Genomic DNA, 6,571 nt, shown 5'->3' on the forward strand with positions numbered 1-6,571 from the left:
CTAAACGTAAAGGTATGTTAGCTTTTATTCATTTCTCAGATACGTCTTATCTCGGCCTTCCGAAACATTCCGCTTATAACACCCCCACCCCACCCAACCTCTTTATAAGCTCACCCAAAACCCCTTGCGAAGTTATATAAGCCCAGAGCTTTAACGTGTTGTTTTTCGGTATAATATTTGCACTGGCTAGAGAACTGAATTTCCGTTATCTAGAGAGTTGTTTAGCATTCTAATGATTGACATTATCCGCGCTTTTAAAAAACGTGAATAATTTTCGAAAGCTATAGGGCTCGACATAATGCATTTTTCATTTTTAAACCTCCTTTCAATTGAAGGAGGAAAAGCAGTTTCTCGATTGCCTTGGACAGGGCGAGTTTTTTCAAAACTCCAGCTCCATGAGATTTTCAATTAATACGGGAAGATGTTAAGAGGAAAGGAAAATTAAACTGAGACTTGCTCGCATTTATTTTCCCTTAGTTAGTGACGGCTAAATGTATTCGTCATGCATGACTGGCTCAATGAATTGTCTTTGTGTATTGTGATTGGCCAAGGGGCCCTTTGTAGGACAGTGGTCACATGGTACAAAAACCGCCATACTGGAAAGCAAATTGCGCTCTGGAACATCTAAAACAGAGCACGGTTAATCTAAATTTTCTTTGTTTAGATGTCCCAGTGGGCAATTTGCGTTCCAGTATGGCGGTTTTTGTACCATGTTATCATTATCCTGCAAAGGGCCCATTGTTTTGGTACAGTGGAACCCCGCTCTACGGACACCCGCTTATAAGGACAGTTTTGTTTGTCCCGACAAAAAGCTCATATATTTTCTCTAAAATTAACCCGCTTTATACGGACATCGGTTAATACGGACAAAGGATACTTTTCTGTGTCCCGAGTCACAAACTCTCATATATTGTCAACCCGCTTTACGGAAACTGGTTATCTGCACACTGTCTATTTTCATTGTCATAATTATGTGATAATTGTATACATTGTACCCTGTTCAAATAATGACAGATTTTTACGGGTTAATAATATTTTATTACTAAAAAACGGTAACAAAGAAGTGTGACATATTTGATTTTGAACAGCCTGTCTTTCTTCCGGTGTTCACGTACATGTATAGTCCTTTCATAGTCCTGACATTTTCTCTGATGAGAGCCCGCATAATACGGACACCCGGATAATACAGACACTATGGCCTGTCCCCTTGGTGTCCGTATTAGCCGGGTTCCACTGTACTGCTTTATCGATGAAGTCAAAACCTGGACTCCGTGTGGCCCAAATTCCGGGCCTGGCGGATTCGTCACGTAAAGTTCCTTGACCAAGACACTTTTCTCTCGAACTATCTCTTCCCTCCAAAGATTTTCTTGGTAGTGACCTTGCAATGGACGTGCATCCATAAAGGGATTCAGGTAGAAACACTCCTTGTTACTTAATGCTAAAGAACCCTGGGTAGACTGGGTAGGTAAGCTCCGGCACAAAGGACCACAAAGCCTATACAGACTTTCAACCGATATTCATGATGCACCAAAAGAGGAATAAACAACGTTATGTTTAGGTTTTTGGTGTAGGTTTTAAGGAGAAAAACAATCCTGCGGCAAGAGTTAGTGTTTCGCAGGTATTTTCGGCGTGAAGTTTTGTTCAAAAAAGAAAAATGAAATAAAGCAAGGTGACACACCATAAAACCAACCCGGTGAGGCCAACACATCACGCATGCGCACAATCATTTCACCTGGTCAATCAGCAGCCATGGACAGCTCTTTCGGCCTTGCTGGGCCTCATCAGCATGGTGTAGCTAACTTACCAGGCGGGTGTTTTAGGCACCTCTTTAAGTAGCAGCTCCACTAAAACACTCGCCTGGTACGTTAGCTACGCCATGCTGATGAGGCCCAGCAAGGCCGAAACAGCTGTCCATGGCTGCTAATTGACCGGGTGAAATAGTTTCGCGCATGCATGATGTATTGGCCACACCAGGCTGGTGTTACGGTGTGTCACATTGCTTTTTTTGTTCCAAAAAGTTCTTTAACTACCGTTGTTGGAAACGAGTAGTAATAGGACCGAGTCTCCAATGAGAAATTAAGAACATTCGAAATCAAATCGACGAACGCGGGTCGGTTATCTCGGAGGTAATCAAAGAGAATTTGGAAATCACCAATAAGAGTATGATCATTTAAAACAACCGGAAACCTTGCGTAGAAGATGTGCGTTCCCTCTTGTGGGCCTCACCCTGCTAGCAGAGCATTTTTTAACTCGAGTAGAAAGAAATCGTGAAAAGTCTTTATTGATTATGCTCAAGCCGTTGCTCGGAGACAGTCACACTCCTAGACGCCATATTGATTTTCGTGCTGAAGGCTCGATTTTGACCTTCGCCTTGTAAAAAATGTGATGCGCGCGCTGCCTAAACCGGTTTGACCTGGTGAACTAGCCCACAAACTTGGGCTGCGGCGACTTCAAAGACTTGACACGATTTCTGGAGAATCAATCTTACTCGCCCTCTGGTGAGTTTAACAGAGGCTCTGCTCGCAGGATGATGAGCCCCTGTCTGAATACAAACCGAGACAAATTCAATTTAAAATTTATTATTTGCATCCGCTTTGAAAAATCCAGAAAGAACTAAAAACATAACATGGCCTAAGGGAAAACGACTTCTTATTTTCACGTATTGCATCGGGCCAACCAAAGACTGTAACTTCAAAAATGAAAATATCACATCGTCTTGTTATAATTCGGTCTGTGTCATGAAAACGAGAAAGATGTAAAGAAAGTCGACTACTGTTGGGTACTTGTGATATTAACCTGCAAGATATAGAACAAATAAACATCACCACATCATTAGAGTTTCATCTGCAGGGAATTGTCAAAATACTAAAGGTGAACCTCTCCCGAAGTCATCGTTAATATCATGTTATAGTCACATGCACTGAAACTTGCTCTAAAATGCAGCGTATTATGTACTACACAAAATTGACTTAAAACCTGAAAATAACCTTTTGAACTTATATATTAGTTACCAACATTAAATCTTTTACCTCCTTAACCGGTTAAAAATGAGCCATCAAAACGAAAAATTAAGAGTAAGCAAGGCGCTAATGATTTATTATGCTACTGAAGATATGAAATGGTGCTTTAATAGCGCGCGAGCGGAGTACCATGGGTAAGAAAATATGGTAACCCATCTTTGCGAGAAAATTGCGTTTTGGTCACCGTACAACCCTACGACCGTATGTACGTCCACCCCAAGGTACTGGTTTTCGATTGGATCGCAAGCTCGAGCCAGGTTAACTTATTGCGCGAATAAATAACACGGGAGCTCCGCTTTATGGCTTGAATAAATCTAAATTTTGCAAGATTCCTTTCTTGGAAAAATTGCGGCACATTAAAAGTTTTGAGGGTTGGAGGGTAGGGGAACGAGGCGCACGCTTGGAGAAGGAAATGAATTTTCTGGTTTCGCGGATATATACCTTCGATATTATCATCATTAAAAGGGGGGTCCATTGGGGCAAGCATTGCAATTGCAACTCTGAGAGCTCTCTCCAAAACCCGGGCACTGCGCATGTCCCTGACCATACGCACACTTGCAGAATCGAACTCTGAATTGCCGTCCGCAACCGCATACTTTGGTGCATTGGCTCCAATCGCTCCAGTCACTCCAGCAATCTGCAGAAACAAGCACAAAGCGCGAGCTCGACTGAGTGCAAACGCAAGAGTTTGAATCAACATTACATGAATGGACAAAAGCCAACTGTTCACTGAGTTGATCAATGCAGGCAAAATAACTAAATCTGCGCATCAAACGAACGGGAGTTGAAATGAAAGAGTTGCGGAAAGATTTACTAGAAACAAGACGAAGTGTACGATGCAAAACAATGACCCTTTTCAGTAACGTTCACTCGTTTATTCCTGACACGAAGTTACAAAAAGTCCTAGAGTAGTTCTGGAAACTGAAACATATCTATTTTCAACGCCATCACAAACGAATTACATCATTTACATCGGGATGTGCAAAGCATCTGTCCATGGCTGCTACTGACCGGATAATATAGCTATGCGCATGCGTAAGGTACTGGCCAGACCACGGGATTGGTGTTGGAGTATATCGCCTTGATCTTAATTGTTTGATCAAGAAGAGCAGATTTTAGTGAGCCACTTGCAGTTTTTTTCTTGCCTGGACAAAACTCTTATGAGCACTCATATTTGCGCTTGCGCTTTCAATGCTCGTCAAAACAAGATTGCTGGAGTTCCCGGCTTTTTAAAATCGACGCCGCTTCAAATGAAACTTAAAAATAAGTGAACACTTACTTCCTGGACAAGATCCATCATCACAAGCTTTGTTTTCTAAAGGCAGTCCTATACATCTTCCTCCGGGTCCCGGTGGTGGACTATCGCATCGCCGAGTCCTGATTCTCGTTCCAGGCCCACACGACACGCTGCATGAACTCCAATTACTCCACTGACCCCATCCTCCATTTATAACTGTGGTTAAAGAAACATTTCAGAATAAAAATCAGCCATGTCAAAGTTGTTGAGCTGGGTCTCGATGACTCCATGTCATCAGCTATCAAGCTAATTAAATTACTAATTCGATGAGGTATATATACATGAAAGAGGTGTGAAAATATTTAAGTTTAGGTTCAGGTAAAATAAAATAAATCTATTGTCATCGAAACGTCGCTCAGCAAACTTTGACATCACTTGAATTTATTCCTAAAAGTTAAAGAAACTTGCTAGTTATTTGTTACTGTTTAATTGCATAGAGCGTCAATCATGTAAGAAACATAACTCATTCTCTTCCCGTCTGGCCTCTGATTATCTCTTTGAATCTCTCACTGCTCTTTGCTGTTTCTTATTAATTTTGTTATAATGACAAGTGAATAAATGAGTGAATGATTGATGGACAGTTTGATTCATTGATTGATTTGTCGCTTGGTTCAGCAGTCATTCTTTCATTCATTTTGTGTTCTTTCGTCCATTTGACCGTTCGTTAACTCCGACAGACGAGAATTTGGCAGAATCACTTTGGGCAGAGATAAAAGTAAAATGAACCCTGGGAAACTGAAAAGCCCTTCTTCAAATCGCTCTTCCCGTGGCGTACGGGGCCCCGAAACGTTGCCTCGTTATTTTTATCAATTAAACTGTAGTCTGCTCGCAGTCCCTTCTGAGTTAGTCGAACCGCCCGTTTTGGTCACGCAAGTGAGCCGAGGGGAGAATGGTGATATAGCGAAAAAAAGCATTCTATCACCATTCTCCACTCGGCTTGATTGCGTGACCAAAACGGGACTCAGAAGGAACTGCGAGCAGCCTAACTCAACTGATAGTACCAATATTCTGAGTCACAAGCGATGGCCATATCGCCATAAAACAGCCTGCCTCTGCTCAAAATGACCAGTGTAAGAGTCAAAAATAAAACAAAAAAATCTTACCAGGACAGCTTTGCGTGTTGCAGTTCCGAGTTTCTTCATCTGATCCGGGACATTGCCCCTGCCCCGGGATGCCACCATTGCAAGTTCGGTTCCGGCTCTGTGATCCAGTTCCACAGGTTTTGGAGCATAATGACCACGGATTCCAGGGACCCCAACTTACGTGGGCTAAAACGAACAGATTGAGAAACTTTTCAACTTATCAAGCATTCTTAAGGTAATGAAATTTTCAAACACATAATCAGTTTTTTTTTTCCGAGCGAAGGGTTTACTTTTGTCCATCGAACAACGTTTTGTTTCGTAATAAAAGCGATGGCAAATATTAATGAAACGATGTATGTTTTCAATGGTGACTTAGGGATACGTGGAAAAAGTCGTGTGCTCCTTTTGCTGGAGTCATAGCGCTATAGATGGTATACACCTGACGTCACAGCAGCCATGTTTGTGCACAGAACAATAGAGAAAGACCTCTTTTGGGAATTTGACTCTATTATAATCCAAACATGAGCCATAATTTTGCTTAATTATTTTGTGCACCAACATGGCCGTCTCATCACGTGATTGAAAACATCTATAGAAGATCGTGAGAACCAACTTCGTTCCTAGGTCTTTGCAGCAGGCTATTCAAATGGCGGACAAGGCACTCTTTGAATCGCCACCACCGCAAAGACCCTGGCAATGGAACGGGGTTGCATGAGAAACTAGGTCCATCCAAATTTCTTCAAGTTTCAGTCCCAACAACTATAGACGTGACAATTGCCAGCTGAACCGAGTTTGATAGCTCCGCTCCCACGAGTCTGCAATAGCTCAGTAGGTATAACATCCGACATTAATAATACAATCGGAAGATGCGTACGTAGGTTTCGACGACTCTTCTAAAGGAGCACTCTGATTTTTTTACGAGTATCCCTAGTATTCTATCATTAATACTAATTCAAACATGAATTTTAAAAAACTACAGACTTGTCAGAACAACCGATTGAACACGTCACGTGAATGAGCATTTAAACCCGTGAAAAACCACTCCTCAGTCGAATTCTTACTCTAGTACGAAAAGTTAATGCGGCGCTAGCTTGTTTTTAATTGGTATACTGACACCTTTCTCTAACATTTTGCACCAGTGTCTGACCCGCCTCTTGTGCAATGTTTTTGAA

Source organism: Montipora capricornis, chromosome 2, assembly GCF_036669925.1.
Source record: "Montipora capricornis isolate CH-2021 chromosome 2, ASM3666992v2, whole genome shotgun sequence".
Classification (NCBI taxonomy): domain Eukaryota; kingdom Metazoa; phylum Cnidaria; class Anthozoa; order Scleractinia; family Acroporidae; genus Montipora; species Montipora capricornis.